Here is a 21,643-nt window from a genome sequence, read left to right on the forward strand (position 1 = left end):
GTAGTTCAGGCTGGCCTGGAACTCCCTCTGTGGCCCAGGCTGGCATCCAATGCACAGTGATCCTCCTGCCTCAGCTACCTGAGTGCTGGGATCACAGGTGTGCACCACCATGCCCGGCTCCCTTCCATTTTTTACCCTGCCCATTTCTCTTGCTCTGTTCTGTTTTTTCCTTGCGGGGCGTGAGGAAGCCTTTCCTCTCCCTCTTTCCTAGTTCCGTCCCTGATGGCTAGACACCCTCTCCCGTCCCAGTCTGCCCCAGGCTGTTTTCTTGTTCCTGCCCAGGACCAATTTAGCAAATGCTCCAATCCTCTTAGGACAACTGCCCAGCCTCAGCAGAATGGTGGGGAATTAGGGAGGATTAGGCTCAGACTGGGGCCTGGGGGGAGGGGGCTTGCTGGAGACAACGGCTCTAACCTCAGCCCTGGGACAGCTGTGGTCACACAGTCACTCTAACTGAGAGTGGGACTTCGACCCCTCCCTGGGTCACCGGCTCGGGATCCTCACCAAGACAGGCAGCTCTCCCAGGCCGGGACTGAGCCCTGGCCTGCTGGGGGCTTCTCAGAAGAAACGCAGGCTGGGGGAAGGGAGCTGAGTGGCTCTGGGTCGCACTGGGGTCACTTTGGTACAACGCTTTTATTTTTTAAAATAAATTTTATTTTATTTTAACCCATTCCCCCAAGCCCCCTCTCCTCCCTATGTACAGAAGCTTTGTTTCCATTTTTTCCTTCTATTTTACTTTTTTCTTGTCCCTTCCTTCCTTTTTCCCTCCCTCCTCCCTTGTTCCCTTTCCCATTTGAACATCCATTTCCCATTTCCCATTTCTCAACATCCATTATACACCTTAGTCCTTATTTCCACTTTTGCTGCAATGCTTTTATTTAAAAAAAGTTTTTTGGTTTTTTTTTGAGACAAAGTCTTACTATGTAGCCCATGCTGGCCTTGAACTCGTGGTGATCCTCCTGCCTCAGCCTCCCAAGTGCTAGGATGACAGCTGGGCACTACTACACCTGGCAGTGATAATGGTTTTAGGGAGGAAAAGGCATTTCAGAGAAAGAGTGGAGAAAAAGAGATTCCATAGGAACAGCAAAACCAAGACAGATGCCCAAAGCACCAGATGGACACCACCGACAGCCACGAATGTAAGTCCACACACAAGCAGTTGTGGCTGTGCGCACTGTGTTCCCTGCTACCCCTGAGGCTGAAGCAAGAGGATCTCGTGAGCTCAGGGGTTTGAGGCCAGCCTGGGCCACACAGTGAGACCTTTCTCAAAACCAAACCAAACCAAACCAAACCAGACCAATACAGCAAGAAAAATCAAAACAATCTGATTCCCCCAAATGCAACCCAACAGTGTATGATTTGCAACATGATGAAGAACACCATGGAAAGCCAGGAGGCCTGGAGTGTTGGAGGGCAGCCTTGCCCCAGGGAGGGGCAGGGTGAGTGTGGGGCACTGTGGCACCTGATCATCACGGGACAAGGGCGTAGGGACCCAGACTCGGAGCTGGATCCACGGACTGCCTGGCTCCTGAGACTCTTCCGGAACTTTCTTTCCAGCCAGGCCTCAGAGAAGGCCACACTAACGGTTCCAGGGCCCGGAGCTGAGGAGTCTCAGAGGCCCCATCATGCCTTGCCATGGTGCATCCAGCAAGACCCCAATTCCTTCCTGGCTCTTAGGTCCCCTCCTCAGTCCCCCAATGCCCCTCCTCCCACCCCAGGGCCTCTGCCTGTGTTTCTTTCCTCCCAAACCCTGTTCTCTGAGGGGCTGTCTCCTCGTCCAGCCTTTCAGAGGTGTATTAATCAACTGTGTTCCTCGAACCCATACTTTGAGGCAGTTTATTTGGCCTCTTTGCTGTTGTTACCCTCCAGTTCCTGCGAATTTTCTTTTTTCTTTTTTTAGTACTGGGGATTGAACCCAGGGCCTTTGCACTGAGCTACAAACCCAGCCTTTTAAAAATTTGGAGACAAGGTCTCCCTAAGTTGCCACGTTGCTCAGGCTGAATTTAAGATCCTCCTGCTTCAGTCTTCTGAGTGCAGTGTAATGTTTTGAAATGATTACTACTCAGAGAGGAGACCACCCCTCCATATGGAGTTGGGCAACTGAGTTAACTGAGTTATTAGGCAATCGTGGGTTAACTGCATAACTACGCTCTTTGTAGAATGCGCCTGAATAGCCACGACAGCTTGTGTAATCTGTCATCATAGGAGCATAACAAACTCAGAAAGTCCTTCCAGAACCCTTCCCTCCCCTCCCTTCACTGCTCTGCTTTGTGTAAATCCTGGTTATTCTATTCCCAGGGAAACGCCAATGGAATTAAGCCTCATAAATGCAAAAAAGAGGTATATAAGGAAGCGCAAACTTCTATACGGGGCTCTTGAGACTTACAGGAGTCGTTCGCTGAGCCACCGGCACCATTAAAAGCTGCTTTTTTTGCTCCTATCTTCCTGTTAAGAGTGGTCTGTCTGAGGTTCCAACAGTTTCCTGCTTCACAGTCAAGCTAATCACAGAGGAATTAGTGAGCCGGGGGTTGGGATTCCATCAGGCAGGAAGGACAGAGGCCAACAGTGGAGTTTGCTGTGGCAGCCCCTGCAAGGATCTCACAAAAACGCCTCCTAGGTCCTGTGGCTGTTAGGTCCTCCTCAGAGCAGCATCAGGAGGCCAGTGGCTCAAGGGTGCCACATGGACACTGTGCGGCCTGGATCCTGAGAAGCGTGCAGCATCCTGCTGGGAAGAGATCAGATTGTTCATACCACATCTGGTTTCCTTTCTGAGCCCTTGGAGCCCAGACAAAGAGCCCTTTCGGGAGTCCTGCTCAGGACAACTTCCGGCTGGCGGGAGATCTGCTTCCTTGCCTTTGTGTCTACATAAATTTGCCGGCTCCCTCCCTCCTCTGTCTGGGATTTCATTCTTTGTCACTGTGGGACTGACTCTGGTGTTCAGGTAACACAGCCACCAGCCACCTCACACAGTTGCCATTGTGTGTGATGAGAATACTTCAGATGTGCTCTCAGCAAACTTGAAATATACTGGACAACACTACTAACTCTAGTCACCAGCTGGCTGTCAAATCTCTGGAATTCACTTATCCACTCACCTTGGGCATTGCTTGAGTATCTTCCCCGAACCCCCCTAGTCCTTGGTAATCACAGTTCCACTCTCTTCTGTGAATTCACCTTGAACATCCTTGGATTCTGATCTTTTTTTTTTTTTTTTTTTTTGGTACCGGAGATCAAACTCAGGTCCTTGTGCTTTCGAGGCAGGTGGTAGAACCACTGAGCTAAATCCCTGGCCCTAATTCTGATATTCTTACAGGTGCCTGGAATCAATCCTACTTGGGTACAGGGGTACCATAGTACAAGCCAATATCTTTTTTTTTTTTGAGGCAAGGTCTTACTATGTAGCCCTGGTTGGCCTGGAACTCAATCGTCCTGCCTCAGTTTCTCAAGTGCTGGGATTATAGGCGTGTGCCACCACACCCGGAAATATTTGTTATAAACTCAGGAGCAAAAATCCCAAACAGCTGGATGTAGTGGGGCACACCTGTGATCTTAGGGCCCAGGAGGCTGAGGCAGAAGCATTGCCACAAGTTGGAGGCCAGACTGGACTACGCGAGATCTTATCTCAGAAACAAATAGACATAACAAAACAAAACACCTCAAACAAATTTATTTTTAAGGAGGAGTATTGAGAGTTCAAGGCCAGTCTGGGAAACTTAGTGAGACCTTATCTCAAAATATAAAAGGGTGAGGATGAACTTAACACTCCTCTGGTTCAGTCACAAGTGGGAGAGAAAAAAAAAAGCTATAGATCATCATTTCAGCCTTTGACAGTCATAATCCTTTTGTTCTGTTTTGAGATAAGGTCTCACATGTATCCCAGGCTTGTCTCAAACTCAAAACCCTTCCTCCTACTGGGAGGCCCTGATGGATCATAATCATTTTGCAGGTGAAGGATCTTGCCTGGATGTTAATGGCTGTTTTTTCTTTTTTTTGGTACCGGGGCTCAAACTCATGACCTTGAGGTTTCGAGGCAGGCATGGTGCCGCTGACCTAAATCCCCAGCCCTCTTTTTTTATTTTTGAAGTACGAGGATATTGAACCTAGGACTTGGGCATTCTTGGTTTGTTTGTTTTTGTTTTTGTTTATTGAGGCAGTGTCTCCATTTGTAGGTCAGGCTGGTCCTGAACTCACTATAGTGCCCAGGTTGCCCTCTAAATTGAGGCGATCCACCTGCCTCAGCATCCTGAGTGCTGGGATTACAGGCTTGGGCAACCACACCCAGCTCCAAGGTTTTCAGTATTCTAAATTGCTGTCTTGCACTAAGCTACATCCCTGGTCTTTTTTATCTTTAAATCATCATTATCATCATTACTGGGTCTCACCACATAGCTGATGGTGGCATTGAACTGTCTATGATCGTCCTGCCTCAGCCTCCCCAAGAGTGCTGGGATTACAGGTGTACACCAGCCAAGGAAGAGGTTGTATTTTGAAATGAAACTTTTTTTTTCCTGACTAGTTGCTCTCAGCAAGGGTCAAAAATTTCCAGTACAGCATGGTGTAAACACGTGAAGGCAGCCTGGCATGGTTGTTTCCTCCATAGAGCCCAGAAACACAGACTAATTCTTAGGGGTCCTAGGATCCTCAGACGATAAGGACTAGGGCAAAAAATTCAGCGGCTCAGGGGAAGCAGAAGCTGGCCCACCCCCTCCCCAGGGGACAGCAGCAGCATCCCGGCATGGGGGAGCAGGCCGCCCAGCCTGGCAAGGACAAAGAGGCCCCTGCCTGCCAAGGGGAACCCCGTGGAGCCATCTTCACCAGGCTGCAGCCCCTGAGCAGGGGACCCAGGCTGCCCTGGCCACTGAGTACCCAGCCCCCAGCCCCACCCAGGGTTCTTGAGCTGCTCAGTGAGGAAGGATGCAGGGTCAGGGAGAGGTGGGGCTGCAGGGCTGGTGTGAGGGGAGGGTGTGGGCAGGGTGGGCCCAGCAGGAGGGGATTTAAACCCGGGTCCTGACAGAGGATCCCAGGTGCGGGGTCAGAGCAGGAGCCAGGATGCAGGACCCTGGTGGCTTCCTGGGTGAGCTGGGCTGGAACCTGGGGGTCTAGGGCTGGGCTGTGGGTGACATCCGGGGGCTGGGGCTGGGGCTGGGGCTGGGGCTGGGGCTGGGGCTGGGGCTGGGGCTGGGGCTGCAGGGAGCACAGTGGGTCCCCGGAGGCCGAGCTTATCTGGGACCTGAGGGCTTCTGGGCCTGCAGAGCTGCGAGGACCTCGTGGGGTTTGGGACTTGGGTCTCGAAGCTGGGTGTGGAGTTGGAGTGGAGCCCTGGCCAGGGCACGGTGGCTCCTGCAAGTGTCAGGGCAGAGGGCTGGGAGAGGCTGGGCAGGCTGCTGTGGGCGGGGCTGGGGAGGCAGAAGCCCTGCAGGCCTCCCTGGGCCGAGGGTCCGGAAGGCCCGCAGGAGCCCAGTTAGTCCCATTTCTGAGATGCAGCCCCGGAGGCCCCGGGGTGCAGGGCGCGGGGGTCTGGAGAGCGGGGGTCTGGCCAGGCCCGGTCCGGGTGCCACCGTCTGCCCTGGGCTGCGTCTCCTCTCAGGCCCGGGCTCCCTGTGCCTCAGTAGGGCCTGGACCTGAGTGGCTCCCTGGAGGGCAGCGGGGACAGTCCGGGGCTTCTGACCTCCTTCTCTCACTTCTCCTCCTCCTCACAGGCTCCCCACCGGCCTCATCGCCACAGTATCTTCCAGTTCCCCCAATGCCCTCTCATCCCGTGTGTCCCCAAGGTACCTCGGGTCCCCCCGGTTTCTCAAGACTCCCGTGTGCTCCGGTTGCTCCAGGTCCCCTCACTTCCCTAGGACCTCCAGCGTCCTCAGGGCCCTCAAGTCTCCAAGGACCCGTCTTTGCTCAGTATCCTTCATTTGTGCCAGACCCCCCAACTTACGTAGGACCCCCAAATCCACCGGAGGTGCCAGGGCCCCCTGAAGCAAAGAGGCCGCGGCAGGAGCGCACGGTGTACACCAAGGAGCAACAGGAACAGCTGGAGACCCTGTTTGCCAAGGAGAAGCACCCGTCCCAGGAGCAGAGGGCAGCGCTGGCCGTGAGGCTGAAGGTGACAGAGGAAAAAGTACAGGTCTGTGACCCATTCAGGAGGACTGAGGGCCACCTCGGTGCCCTGAGCTGCAAGGACAGCAGCCCTGATCGGCAGAGGGACCGGGGTGGTGGTGGTGGTTGTGTCAGGGGCTCCAGGCTGGACCCGTGTTGGCCCGGACTCCCCTCCATCCCTGCACCTGCAGCTCGAGGACCCAGGGCTCTCGGGTCCCAGACCTCAGGGCGCCCTGTGCACCCAGGGCCTGTGCAGCAGCCCCACCCTAAGCCCTGTCCCAGGCCCCTCCCCCCTTCTCCCTCTCCCTCCAGGGTCCTGGGGACTTGGTTCCGCCCACCCTTCCCACGCTTCCCACGGGCAGCTTCCTACCTGGGGCAGGGGCAGGGGCAGGTGCTCGAGGCGCCCCTTTGACAGCCCCCGCTGGGTTTCCTGTGTCCCTCCAGGTGTGGTTTAAGAACCGGCGCGCCAAGTTTCGCCGGGAGCAGCTAGGAGGACGAGGACAGGGCGCGTCTGGGCTTCGAGGCAAACCACGCTCTGTGCCTGGCCAGGCCACTGCCTGCCGCCCTGCTCCTGGCCCTGCTCCTGGCCCTGCTCCTGGCCCTGCTCCTGGCCCTGCTCCTGGCCCTGCTCCTGGCCCTGCTGCCGCGCCTCCAGTCTTCCTGGGGTCCGCAGGTTTCCTCCGTGCACCCGGACCCTCCAGTGCACCTGGGCCCTCCAGTGCACCCGGACCCTCCAGTGCACCCGGGCCCTCCAGTGCACCCGGGCCCTCCAGTGCCTTCCCAGCCACGCAATCCACCTTTTCCAGCCACAACCAGGTCTGCTCACAGCCCGGGAACTGCAGCCAGTGCAGTGTCTTGCCTGCCCGAGCCCTGGCACCAGCCCTGGCCCCAGCCCCAGCCCCAGCCCCAGCCCTGTCCCAAGACCCCCAGCCCTGCGACTTCTTGCCAGATCCTCAGATGTCGCCATCATCCCTCCAGCTTGTCCAAAGCTCACACTCCTTCGAGGCTCCCATGGACTGAGCTTGCCCCTGAAGATGAGGGGGGAGATGCCTTTTCATACAGGACAACTAGGGTCCAGGGCACCCCCGAACCTGCAGAGTGGAGGGGAAGTGTGTGCTGGGCCCTCCTGCAGCCGCCAAGGGGAAACAGGGGCCCTGGGCTCCGGGGCCGGGATCCCCAAGGGAGCTGCGCAGAGATGCATGTGCGACTCCTGCCAGAGCGGGGGTGCCCTACTCTGTTCAGCTGGCGGAGGCCGGGGCACACTGGGCGGGGAGAGGCCTGGAAAACTGGCTCTTGGTGTCTGGAGAACTCACCGTGGAGTCCATGTTCACTACCCGAGGGATGAGAGACAGATGGACACTGTCACCTGAGCATTACGATTTCCTGTTTAGCTACTTTAAACAATTTTAGAAGGAAAAAATGGAAACAAAGCTTTCGTACCTAAGGGAGGGTTGGGAGTGGGGAAAATAAAGAAGCAAGATATACAAAGTCATTATGATGACTGTGATCATTATGTATATCTAAAATGTACCAATAAATGTTTTGCTTGAGAAATATGTACCAATAAAGTAAAAAAAATGCAAAAGAAATAGATAAAAAAACTAACAGAAAAATTTTCCTATAAGGAATGTAAATATTAAACTGCAGAAAATGTAGTTACAAAGAAAAACATTTCAAGAAAACAAAGAACATAGGAAATGTTACTCTGAAGACATTTTGATTCTGTAGAAATACTTGTTATACTGTTTTGCCGATTAGTGTACTGGCGCCGTCACCAATTCTGTGGCTGTCTTTTTGCTGATAAGTGTTTTGTGGGTGGCCTTGATTCATAGTGAACCACTTGCCTTATGCTTTGGATGACAGAATTATTATTTCTGAGACAAGGTCATGCTGTGCAGTCCGGGCTGGCCTTGAACTCACTATGCAGCCCAGGCTGGCCTCACACTTGCAGCCATCCTCTGCCTCAGCCTCTGGAGTGCTGAAACTAGAGTGAGTCAAGGCCAGCCTGAGCTATATAGTGAGACCCTGTCTCAAAAAGGCCAAAACAAGGGCCAGGGATTTAGCTCAGGGTCACCACACTTGCCTGGCAAGCGCCAAGTCCTGAGTTCGATCCTTGGTGGGGGGAGACACTAAACAAAAACCACAAAAGCGCAGGGTGGGATCACTATGGGAGCACAGTACACAGGGCACGTAATATTTTTCTTTTCTCTCCCTTTTTGGTGTTACCCTTCCGGTCTCATTTCAAAAATCCTCAAACCCAAGATTGTGAATATATCCTGTGTGGTTTTCAGAAACCTTCAATCTCTTTTTTTTTTTGGAGACAGGGTCTCACTCTGTAGTTCAAGCTGGACTTGAAGTCACTACACAAGTCTAGGCTGGCCTTGAACTTAAAGTGATCCTCCTGCCTCAGCCTCCTGAGTGCTGGGACTACAGGTGTGCCGCCACCATGCCTGGCAAGAGGAGATATATATACATATATATATGTATATGTTTTGGTACCGGGGATCAAACTCGGGATCTTGCTCTTGAGAGGCAGGTGGCAAAACCACTGAGCCAAATTCCCAATCCAAGAGGTAATATTTTGAAATTAATTTTTTTTTTCCTCACTAGTTGATCTGAGTAGAAGGCCAAAAATATCCAGTACAGCATGGTTTAAACACAGGCCCCCCCCGCCGCGGCTTGTCTTTTCCTCTTACAGATGGTAAGGAACGCTGCCTGGGATATAAGGTGACTTTTGCACTAGATGCGAACAAGCTGAGCCTGTCCTTTTTAGTATATGTGCTGCTGAAGCGAGCACTGAGCCTGTCCTTTGATGTGTGGATGCCTAGCCTTGTTACTTCTTAGCTATGCAAATCCCAGGTGTCATCTTCCAGCAGAATTGGCTTTGTCCACACTGAGATCTCCCTCATCAATGGTGGTGCTGGCTGAACCTTCTGGGGAACTTGCTGCTCTTCTACTTCAGGCCTAGGGCTTTGCTCCCTGTGTTAGGGAGCCAGTTTCAGACTTCTCTTCTGCAGGGGCCTCGCCTTTCTTGGTCTTCTTTGAAGAACAGAGGATAGTTAATATCTTGCTCTGGGTTAACCTTTGTCCTAAGGCAATGCTATATGGGTTAGATTTCATCCACACCCGGAGACCTTCTCCAGATCAGCAGTGAGGCTGTTTGGTTTTCTTATCATTTGTGAGGTCACTATAGCAGCAAATTAAATTTGCCTCAGGAACTTTGCGGTTGTGTTCACAGCTTGGTTAATACTCCGACAGAGGGCCATGCACATACCTTCCTCACCGAGGCCAATCTTTTCTTTCTAGGGTGTTCAGTGAAAGTGAGAGGCATGGGACTCTTGCTTTCACCTGAACACCTGAAGGCCACCACAGCCTGATTCCAGTAGTGCTCTCTATATACCCAGGAAGCCCTGGGAAAGGGAGAGACAGGTTGAGGCTGGTTGGTGCTGTGATCTGAACAACTGCTTCATCACTTAAGCTCACTGTCTTCCCTGGGAGTGGTTCATGGTGCCCCATAAGACAGCAATAGCAGTGTCAGTGATCACCGGGCACAGACCACCATAACACACAGAATAATAATGAGAACTTCAAAATCTTTAGAGAATTACCAAGATGGAACAGAGACATGTGCTGAGCATATGTTGTTGGAAAACTGCTGCTGAAGACTTGCTGGACATGGGGCCACTTCCAACCTTCCATTAAAAAAAATGTTATATGTAATATGATAGGTGTGGTGGCCCACACCTGTAATCCCAGGACTGGGGAGTCTGAAGCAAGAGGATCGCTGTGAGTCCCAGCCCAGCCTGGGCTACATAGTGAGATCAAAACCAGACCCTGAGGACCAGGGATGTAGCTCAGCAGTGTTGCACTTGCCTGGCAAGTGAAAGGTCCTGGGTTTGGTTCCCATCACCAGAAAACAAAACAAAACAAAACAAAACAAAAACCAAACCAAACAAAACCAGACCCTGAACTATGTGGTGAGACTTTGCCTGAAAAAAAATTAAACATTCTGCTTATCAGGATGGGGAGGCACAGGTGCATGCTGGGATGGGTAGGGGAAGAGATAAGGAATGGAGCTCTTTCCCCAGAAGGAGAGCAGTTCTCAGCAGAGCTGAGTTTATTGTCTTCTGGAGAGGAGGGGATCCTAGGGCACAATGGCGAGAGGGTGTTTGAAAGGACCTTAGGTGGGATTGGGGCTTGTATTTGATAGTTTGGGAAACGGTTCAGAGTTACTTTTAGTTAGTGTGTGTGTGTGTGTGTGTGTGTTTGTGTGTTTTGGTATCAGGGATTGAACTCAGGACCTTGAGCTTTCAAGGGAGGTGCATTTTTTTAAAAGGCAAGATCTCACTATGTAGCTCAGGTTGGCCTTGAATTCACTTTGTGGCCCAGGCTGGCCTGGAACCCACAGTGATCCTCCTGCCTCAGCCTCCTGAGTGCTGGGATTATAGGTGTGTGCCACCATGCCCTGCTTATTTCACTTTCTATTTAATTTTCATCTTCTATTGCCCCCGGCTGCAGCCCCTGAGCAGGGGACCCAGGCTGCCCTGGCCACTGAGTACCCAGCCCCCAGCCCCACCCAGGGTTCTTGAGCTGCTCAGTGAGGAAGGATGCAGGGTCAGGGAGAGGTGGGGCTGCAGGGCTGGTGTGAGGGGAGGGTGTGGGCAGGGTGGGCCCAGCAGGAGGGGATTTAAACCCGGGTCCTGACAGAGGATCCCAGGTGCGGGGTCAGAGCAGGAGCCAGGATGCAGGACCCTGGTGGCTTCCTGGGTGAGCTGGGCTGGAACCTGGGGGTCTAGGGCTGGGCTGTGGGTGACATCTGGGGGCTGGGGCTGGGGCTGGGGCTGGGGCTGGGGCTGGGGCTGGGGCTGGGGCTGGGGCTGCAGGGAGCACAGTGGGTCCCCGGAGGCCGAGCTTATCTGGGACCTGAGGGCTTCTGGGCCTGCAGAGCTGCGAGGACCTCGTGGGGTTTGGGACTTGGGTCTCGAAGCTGGGTGTGGAGTTGGAGTGGAGCCCTGGCCAGGGCACGGTGGCTCCTGCAAGTGTCAGGGCAGAGGGCTGGGAGAGGCTGGGCAGGCTGCTGTGGGCGGGGCTGGGGAGGCAGAAGCCCTGCAGGCCTCCCTGGGCCGAGGGTCCGGAAGGCCCGCAGGAGCCCAGTTAGTCCCATTTCTGAGATGCAGCCCCGGAGGCCCCGGGGTGCAGGGCGCGGGGGTCTGGAGAGCGGGGGTCTGGCCAGGCCCGGTCCGGGTGCCACCGTCTGCCCTGGGCTGCGTCTCCTCTCAGGCCCGGGCTCCCTGTGCCTCAGTAGGGCCTGGACCTGAGTGGCTCCCTGGAGGGCAGCGGGGACAGTCCGGGGCTTCTGACCTCCTTCTCTCACTTCTCCTCCTCCTCACAGGCTCCCCACCGGCCTCATCGCCACAGTATCTTCCAGTTCCCCCAATGCCCTCTCATCCCGTGTGTCCCCAAGGTACCTCGGGTCCCCCCGGTTTCTCAAGACTCCCGTGTGCTCCGGTTGCTCCAGGTCCCCTCACTTCCCTAGGACCTCCAGCGTCCTCAGGGCCCTCAAGTCTCCAAGGACCCGTCTTTGCTCAGTATCCTTCATTTGTGCCAGACCCCCCAACTTACGTAGGACCCCCAAATCCACCGGAGGTGCCAGGGCCCCCTGAAGCAAAGAGGCCGCGGCAGGAGCGCACGGTGTACACCAAGGAGCAACAGGAACAGCTGGAGACCCTGTTTGCCAAGGAGAAGCACCCGTCCCAGGAGCAGAGGGCAGCGCTGGCCGTGAGGCTGAAGGTGACAGAGGAAAAAGTACAGGTCTGTGACCCATTCAGGAGGACTGAGGGCCACCTCGGTGCCCTGAGCTGCAAGGACAGCAGCCCTGATCGGCAGAGGGACCGGGGTGGTGGTGGTGGTTGTGTCAGGGGCTCCAGGCTGGACCCGTGTTGGCCCGGACTCCCCTCCATCCCTGCACCTGCAGCTCGAGGACCCAGGGCTCTCGGGTCCCAGACCTCAGGGCGCCCTGTGCACCCAGGGCCTGTGCAGCAGCCCCACCCTAAGCCCTGTCCCAGGCCCCTCCCCCCTTCTCCCTCTCCCTCCAGGGTCCTGGGGACTTGGTTCCGCCCACCCTTCCCACGCTTCCCACGGGCAGCTTCCTACCTGGGGCAGGGGCAGGGGCAGGTGCTCGAGGCGCCCCTTTGACAGCCCCCGCCGGGTTTCCTGTGTCCCTCCAGGTGTGGTTTAAGAACCGGCGCGCCAAGTTTCGCCGGGAGCAGCTAGGAGGACGAGGACAGGGCGCGTCTGGGCTTCGAGGCAAACCACGCTCTGTGCCTGGCCAGGCCACTGCCTGCCGCCCTGCTCCTGGCCCTGCTCCTGGCCCTGCTCCTGGCCCTGCTCCTGGCCCTGCTCCTGGCCCTGCTGCCGCGCCTCCAGTCTTCCTGGGGTCCGCAGGTTTCCTCCGTGCACCCGGACCCTCCAGTGCACCTGGGCCCTCCAGTGCACCCGGACCCTCCAGTGCACCCGGGCCCTCCAGTGCACCCGGGCCCTCCAGTGCCTTCCCAGCCACGCAATCCACCTTTTCCAGCCACAACCAGGTCTGCTCACAGCCCGGGAACTGCAGCCAGTGCAGTGTCTTGCCTGCCCGAGCCCTGGCACCAGCCCTGGCCCCAGCCCCAGCCCCAGCCCCAGCCCTGTCCCAAGACCCCCAGCCCTGCGACTTCTTGCCAGATCCTCAGATGTCGCCATCATCCCTCCAGCTTCTCCAATGCCTAGACTTCTTCTAGGCTCCCATGGACTGGGGTCGCCAATGAAGATGAGGGGGGAGATGCCTTTGCATACAAGGACAACTGGGGTCCAGGGCACCCCCGAACCTGCAGAGTGGAGGAGAAGTGTGTGCTGGGCCCTCCTGCAGCCGCCAAGGGGAAACAGGGGCCCTGGGCCCCGGGACCGGGATCCCCAAGGGAGCTGTGCAGAGACGCATGTGCGACTCCTGCCAGAGCGGGGGTGCCCTACTCTGTTCAGCTGGCGGAGGCCGGGGCACACTGGGCGGGGAGAGGCCTGGAAAACTGGCTCTTGATGACTGGAGAACTCACCGTGGTGTCTGCATTCACTTCAGGAGGGATAAGAGATGGACATTTGTAATTTATTTTATGTTTTGAGACAAGGTATTCCTCACTATCCAACTCTCCTGCCTCAGCCTCTTGCGCTAGAATTACAGGCCTGCACCAGCATGCCCCGCCTGTGGACATTTTCATTGAGCATTATGATTTCCTGTGTAGTCCCTTTAAATGTTTGAGTCTTTTCGGAGTCCACTGGAGAAATGTAAACATCACCTACCACAAACATATACTAAGAAAAAGGAAAGCATCCTAGAAAAACAAAGAATATAGGAAATGTTATTTTGAAAATTTTGCTTCTGTACAAATACTTGTGATTTGTTAGTATAAAATTATTTTGGCAATTAGTATACTGCAACTGTACCCTATTCTTTTACTGAAAAATTTCTAGGGGGGACTCTTTTAGACATTGCCCCTGGGAATTCAGCTCAAGTCTGCGGCTCTAGTACCCCAGAAGCAGTTGCTACACTTTTGATTAAAGGAGGCAATGTGCGTTGCCCACGAATCTGTTTACTTATGTATGTAAGTTTGATTCTTGTGGGTCATTTGACTGGGGTGTACCTCAGAACTTTGTAGGGTGGAGCTACCCACAATTTTATTTCTTCAGGGCTTGTGCCCCAACAAGCCTCATGGGGTGTGTACAAGGATATTTCATTTATGTTGTTTAAAAAAATTTTTTTTGTACCAGGGATCGAACTCAGGACCTTTCGCTTGCGAGGCAGGTGGCGGAACCACTGAGCTAAATCCCAGGTCCTTTCGTTTATATTGTTATTAGTTCCAAATTGTAGGTTGTGTTTACTTCTATTAACCTTGGGGATTGTTGATCTGTGTCCTCTCTGAGCTAAAGAATCACAAGGCCAGTCACTGACATTGCTAAATGAGTTTTCTTCAGTAATTTCATAAGTACCATATTAGCTACTGGGGGATTCTGAAGGATCACACTGTGACTTCCTGCCATCCTCTACGCTTTCATCTGAGGATGATTATACTTTTTGTCATTTTGTACAGATGAAGAAGCTTTTTCAGCTTTTTGGCTTCTTTTTGTCCTCTGACCAATAGTCTTATCAACTTGCTAATCACCAACAAAATTTAATAGCTCATGTCTTGGAAACATTTCCACAGGTGATGTGCTTTTTTCTTTTTTGGTACCGGGTATAGAACTCGGGTTCTTGCGCTTGCGCAGCAGGTGGCAAAACCACTGAGTTAAATCCCCAGCCTGATCTGCTTTTTGTTTCCCAACAGCTTTTTTCTTTGCCATGATTCTTTCTTCTAATATTTCCCCAGGTGAAGATTTCATTTTGAAACGGTACAGTATTTGCAAAATCAAATTTTTCTTGATTATTTTCATCACAGCAAATACTTGGTGGTGTTCTCTCTATAGGAGGATCTGTACTGGTTTCAGTACATTCTTTTGCAGAGGCCATTTCTACTTTCTCTTCTTTTCCCCTCTTGTCTGTTGCTTGATCTTAGCTTTCAGAGTCAGAAAGGCACATATGTGGAGCTTCCTGAGAGAAACCTCTCTGAATGCTATGTCACTTATTTCTTCTCTTCCTTTGTTTGAATCTGCATGAGGGAGACATGTAACATTTTCTGGTATCAAAAAAGTCACTTCAAGACTCTTCTTCAATTAACTCTAGGTGCTTCAAAGATAAGGATAAAACATTTTCTTCTTTTTCAGAGGTCTTGTCTTCATTCTCTCTTGGGCTGGAACTTCTGTCTTCACAAGATGCACACAACTTAATAGATTCAATTTTCTCTGGCACTGAAGAACCCATGATTATTGGCACTGAAACAAAACACTGCTTGTGTTCCAACATTCTTGGTATTTTTTTCTTTGCTTATCGCATGAATGTTATGCCTTGCATGTTCCTTTGGTTTGAACTTCTACCATGTGTCTGGTTCCCAAAAAGGACTTTATGTTTCTGTGACAAAGCAACATATGGTTGCATTTCTCATGCTTGTAGGTTGGTATTATCAATTATGATTGGCGCTATCTTCTCAAATACTTATTTTGTCCAATTATGGTTCCATTCATGTGCTTCTCCTAAGTACTTTACATCAAACTGGTACTGCCCATTTATATGAAAATAATCGTCAGTGCTAAGAATAACTCCACTGGGATTATCTTCTTGAAAGACCTTGCCAAAAAAGATTTTCCTGATCTCAAAAGCCCTCTGAGAAGAACAAGAAATAGTCCAACATAAGATGTTGTCTTCTTTCTTAAAACCCGAGAAATAAGAGGCTCTTGTATTTGATCAGCACCTGCTTCCTCTTGATTTCTCTGTACCTTTGTTGGGGAAGTGTGAGAAAGGACTGAGGGTGGAAATGTGTGGTTGGCAGGTCTCCAGTGTGGAGCTCTGGTTACAGTGGGAGCTACAAAGCCATGGTTTCCTTGAAAAAGGTCAAAAGCAGGACTCACTGGATTCCACATCAGTGGAGGAGGAGGAGGAGGAGAAAGGAGAAAGAGGGAGCAGTGAAGGGATAAGTACAGGTATAAGTACTGGGCCGTAATTCACATCCTCTTTTGGTGGAAGTTCAGTTGTTTGTGTGGCTTGAAATTAAACCCTTCAGAAGGTACAAAAACATCAGAGACAGAAATAGATTTCTGATCCCCACCTGTACCTGCTAAGTCAAGCTCTGGATTTTGCACAGGAAGGTTTAAAGCAGCCTGAGGTTCAGTGGTATCCAAATCTAGAGGGGTTTGAGAGAGCTAAACCTCAGCACAGTTGGAATCTAAATGCACCTTCTGTCTTTGGTTGAGATTGTTACAACCCACAGTAGAGTCATTCACTGGATTTGAAGAACCACTGAGAAGAGAATCTTCTGGATGGTTATGTTCCAATGCCAATGTGTTATCCTTCATAAAACTTTTGGACTCATTCAAAACTGAATGTGAAGTTAATGTTTTTGAATTTAACGAAGAGGCAGAAATCTCTAAAATTTCACTGTTCAAATCCATATTTTGTGTAGAAAGAACAGTAGTCATATTATTTGAATGTGAATTTATAAACTGACGGGTATATTGATTTATTTTTGAGACAAGGTCTTGCTATGTAGTTCAGGCTGCCCTCAAACTCACTATGTAGCTGGAGATGGCCTCAAAAACTCACAGTGATCCTCCTGCCTCAGGCTCCCAAGTGCTGGGATTACAGGCATGTGACCACACCCAGCCTGATTTGAGTTATTAAGACTGTTAACATCTCGGGCCAGGTGTGATGGTGCACACCTGTAATCTCAGCACTTGGGAGGCTGAAGCAGGAGGATCACAGTGAGTTCGAGGCCAGCCTCAGCTACATAGTGAGTTCAAGGCCAGCTTGAATTACATAGCAAGACCCTCTGTCTAAAAAAAAAACCTCCCCCAAACCCAAAAAACCCCCAAAAAGACTATTAACATCTGGCAAAGGCAAAAATGAGTATGCTTGGTCAACAGAAGAGTTCAAATTCTCAGAAGCACTCTGTGTTAAGGAATCCAAGTCTTCAGTTATCTGCATATCCAAAAATGAATCCAGTTTTGAATCTTCACTTTCTTCTTCAGGTGGGCAATTCTCCATCATTTAATTTCCTGTTTCACTTAGCTGGTTTTCAGAAGCAACAAAGATTTTTTGAAGATGATTCTTCTATTTTGGCATCAGTGGCAGATAATTCTCTCTCTCTCTCTATTTATCGGTACATTTTAGGTATAAAATACATTTACATTTATCATTGGGTGTTTGTACCAGAACATGATGTACCTTAGTTTTTATTTTTTCTCCCATTACCTGTGCACCCTTCATCCCCTCCACCCTTCCCTATTTACACAGAGTTTGATTCCATTTTTTTTCGCATAATTTTTCCTTTTCCTTCTTCCCTTTCCCCTTCCCCTTCCCCCATCCCCAAACCCTTGGACCTTTTCTTATTTCAAATTATCAATTATTCATTTACATCATTTTCATCCTTATTTACACTTTTAATTTCTCACACTAGAGAAACTATTCGGTATTTACACGTGTGTCCTATTTATTCAATTAAGAGTACGGCCTCAATATGCATCCATTTAGCTATAAATGTCTCTAGTTTCTCATTCTTTATGGCTGAGTAGTACTCCATTTTATAAAAAACTCACATCTTCTTTATCCAGTTTCCAGTCGATGGGCACTTGCGCTGTTTCCAAGCTTTAGCTATTATAAACTGTGCCGCTATAAACATAGGTGCACATATATTGCTGTGGTATGATTCTTTTAATTCTTTGGGGAAGATTCCCAGGAGGAGACTAGCTGGGGTAAATGGGACCTGGAGTCCTAGTTCTTTGAGGTTTCTCCATACTGATTTACATAGTGGTTGCACCAGTCTGCACTCCCACCAACAATGGAGAAGGGTTCCTTTCACTCCACACCCCTACCAGCATTTGTTATTTGTTGATTTCTTGATAGCAGCCATTCTTTGTGGGGTGAGTTGGAATCTCAGTGTTGTTTTCATCTGCATCTCTCCAATGACCAGTGATGTTGAACATTTTTTTCATATATTTATTTGCTGTTTTTACTTCTTTGTCTGAGAAATGTCTGTTGATTTTGGATATCCATTTTTGAATTGGGTCCTTGAATTTGGAGGGTCTGACTTTTTTCAGTTCTTTATATATTCTTGATAGTACACCTTTGTCTGAGCTACAGCTGCTAAATATTTCTTCCCACATTGTAGGTTGTCTCTTAGCTCCGTTGGTGGTTTCTCTTGAAGTGCAGAAGCTTTTTAATATGATGAGATCCCAGTTGTTGATTCTTTGTGCTAGCTCCCGTGCTACTGAAGATTTGTTCATAAAGTCTTTTCCTATGCCAATGTCATCAAGAGTTCTACCTAACTTATCTTCCAGCAAGTTTAGTGTTTCTGACTTAATATTTAGATCTTTAATCCACTTCAATCTTAGTTTAGTGCACAGTGATAGGTATGGGATCTAGTTTTAATCTCTGACAGGTTGAGATCCAGTTTTTCCAACACCATTTATTACATAGGCTATCTTTCCTCCAATGAGGGTTGTTGGCTCCTTTGTTAAAGATGAGATGACTGAGTATGCCTGGAGTTGTTCCTGCATCTTCTAATATATTCCACTGATCTTCAGGTCTGTTTCTTTGCCAGTACCATGCTGTTTTTATCACAGTAGCTTTGTAGTTTAGTTTCAAGTTGGGGATTGTGATGCCCTCAGCCATGTCTCTGTAACCTAGAATTGCTTTTGCTATTCTAGGTTTCTTCTGTTTCCAAATGAATTTTTGGATTGTTTTCTCTAGTTCTGTGAAGTATATTGTTGGAATTTCAATTGGCATTGCATTGAATCTATATAGTAGTTTTGGAAGTATGGCCATTTTCACTATATTGGTTCTTCCTAAACAGGAACAAGGGATATCTTTCCATTTTCTTATATCCTCTTCTATCTCCTTCTTCAGAGTTCTGTAGTTTTCAGTGTAGAGGTCTTTTGCTTCCTTTGTTAGGTTGATTCCTAGATATTTCATTTTTTTAGATGCTATTTTAAAAGGAATTATTTCCCAAATTTCTCTCTCAATGGGTCTGCTATTTGCATATAAGAAGGCTATTGTTTTTTGAGTGTTGACATTGTATCCAGCTACTCTACTAAATCTGTCAATTAGGTCTAGAAGACTTTTGACTGAGTTTTTTGGGTCTTCTATGTAAAGTATCATATCATCAGCAAATAATGACAGTTTCACTTCCTCCTTTCCTATCTTTATTCCTTTTATTTCTTTCTCTTTTCTAATTGCTTTGGCTAATGTTTCCAGAACTATATTGAACAGGAGTGGTGATAGTGGGCATCCTTGTATTGTTCCTGATTTTAGCATGAAAGTTTTCAGTTTTTGACCATTTAGTATGATGTTGGCTGTTGGTTTTTCATAGATAGGCTTAATCAGGTTGAGATAAAGACCTCCTATTCCAATTTTCTGTAGCGTTTTTATCATGAATGGGTGTTGGATTTTGTCAAATGCCTTTTCTGCATCTATTGAGATGATCATATGGTTTTTGTCCTTGACTCTGTTAATATAGTGTATTACATTTATTGATTTACGAATGTTGAACCATCCTTGCATCCCTGGGATAAATCTGACTTGGTCAGGGTGTATGATCTTCTTGATGACACTCTGTATTCTGTTTGCCAGTATCTTGTTGAGGATTTTTGCATCTATGTTCATTAGGGAGATTGGTCTGTAGTTCTCTTTTTGGGTTGGGTCTTTCCCTGGTTTTGGAATCAAAGTAACACTTGCTTCCAGGAAAGAATTTGGAAGCCTTGCTCCCCTTTCAATTTCCTTGATGAGTTTAAAGAATAATGGTGATAGTTCTTCTTTAAATGTCTTGTCGAATTCAGCAGTGAAGCCATCAGGACTTGGGCTTTTCTTTGTTGGCAAGTTTTTTTAAATTACATTTTCAATTTCACTCATTGTTATTGGGGTGTTTAGAACTTCTATATCTTCTTCATTTAATTTTGGCAATTCATATGTATCTAGAAATCTGTCCATTTCTTCTGTATTTTCCATTTTATTAGAGTACAGGTTCTCAAAGTAGGTATTGATGATTCTCTGGATTTCTGCTGGATTTGTTGTGGCTTCCCCTTTTTCATTCTTAATTGCATAGATTTGAGCCTTTTCTTTCCTTTTTTTCACAAGGTTGGCTAAAGGTTTATCAATTTTATTTATTCTTTCAAAAACCAACTCTTTGATTCATTGATTTTTTGTATTATTCTCTTAGTCTCCACTGCATTGATTTCTGCTTGGATCTTTATAATTTCTTTTCTTATACGAGCTTTGGGTTTGTTATGCTCTTTTTCTAGGAGCTTGAGGTTCTGCATTAATTATTTAACTGAGTTCTCTCTGTTGTCCTAATATGGGCATTCACTGCTATGAATTTCCCACGTAGAACTGCTTTCATTGTGTCCCACAGATTCCTGTATGTTGTACTGGCATCATCATTTACTTGTAGAAACTGTCTAATTTCTTCTTTAATTTCCTTTGTGACCCATTGGTTGTTCAGGAGGGTGTTGTTCAATTTCCATGTGTTTGTGGGAGTTTTGCAGTTTCTTATGTTATCAATCTCCAATTGTATTGCAATACAGTCTGATAATATACAGGGGATAACTTCGATTCTTTTACATTTGCTTAGATATGTCCTATGAGCTAGCATGTGATCTATTCTGGAAAATGACCCATGTGCAGCTGAAAAGAATGTGTATTCTGATTTTGTGGGGTGGAACACTCTGTAAACATCTATTAAGTCCATTTGTTCAATAGCCTGGTTTAGTTCTAGAATTTCATTGTTAATTTTTTTCTAGTTGATCTGTCTATTTGTGATAGAGGGGTGTTGAGGTCCCCCACTACAATTGTATTAGTGCTTATTTGGTTTTTCATGTCCATTAATATTTGTTTTGTATAGTTGGGGGCATTCGTATTTGGTGCATATATATTTAGGGTTGTCATCTCTTCCTCTTGGATTGTTCCTTTCACAAGGATGTGAAAGAGACCATCTTTGTCTCTCTTAATTAGTTTTGGTTTGAAATCTACTTTGTCTGCATATAACATTGCTACGCCTGGTTTTTTCTGGGTTCTTGTTGCATGGAGAACTGTTTTCCATCCTTTTACTTTCAGCCTATGGATTTCCTTTTGAGTTAGGTGTGTTTCTTGTATACAGCATATTAATGGAGTTTGCTTCTTATTCCATTCTGCCAGTCTATTTCTTTTGATTGGTCAATTGAGGCCATTAACATTGATAGTTACAATTGACAGATATTGAATCATCCTTGTCATTATGTTTTACTCTTGTTGGTTCTTTTATTTCTTATGTTCTCCCCTTTCACTTTACCTTGCATGGTGCCTTCTCTCTGCTGGGCCTCATGGAGTTGTGATCTTCATTGTCTTTTTCTAAGATATTGCTTAAAATTGTTTAGAGTGCTGATTTGATGTTCACAAAATTTCTCAGGTGTTCTTTGTCATGGAAGTATCTAATTTCTCCATCGATTTTGAAAGATAATTTTGCTGGATACAACAGTTTAGGTTGGAAGTTATTTTCTTTTAGGGCTTGAAATACTTCACTCCAGGCTCTCCTTGACTTGAGGGTTTGTGGGGAGAAGTCTGCTGTGATTCTGACGGGCTTTCCTTTGTAGGTAATTTGTTAGTGGCAGATAATTCTAATGAATAATTGATGGTATTTTCAACTCATAGATTGTGAGGATTAAATGAGATAATTCATGAAAAAGTTGTGCACAGGGTCTGGCACTTAGTAAGGACTCAGTTAATGTTCTTTTTGAAGTCACATTCAGAAAGCATCAAATAAACTACATCAGAATCCAGCTCAGATACCATCTCTGAGGTACTGGTGAAGAGTTCTTCTTGATCAATTTTTGTCTCTCACACCCAAGGAAGAGTAGTGGTCTGTTCCTCATGACTAGCAACATTGGATACAACTTCCTTAGTGTTTGC

General features: G+C 48.5%; 2 pseudogenes; both read right to left on the minus strand.

Moving 5' to 3' along the window:
* Positions 1-13,709: 13,709 nt before the first annotated feature.
* LOC101714491 (NEDD4-binding protein 2 pseudogene) lies at positions 13,710-14,496 on the minus strand (annotated as a pseudogene).
* Positions 14,497-14,809: 313 nt separating this feature from the next.
* LOC147821356 (NEDD4-binding protein 2 pseudogene) lies at positions 14,810-21,033 on the minus strand (annotated as a pseudogene).
* Between the last annotated feature and the right edge of the window lie 610 nt (positions 21,034-21,643).

The sequence above is a fragment of the Heterocephalus glaber genome, unplaced genomic scaffold, assembly GCF_053883595.1.
Source record: "Heterocephalus glaber isolate CG9 unplaced genomic scaffold, H.glaber_assembly_v1.0 deba00001744, whole genome shotgun sequence".
NCBI lineage: Eukaryota > Metazoa > Chordata > Mammalia > Rodentia > Bathyergidae > Heterocephalus > Heterocephalus glaber.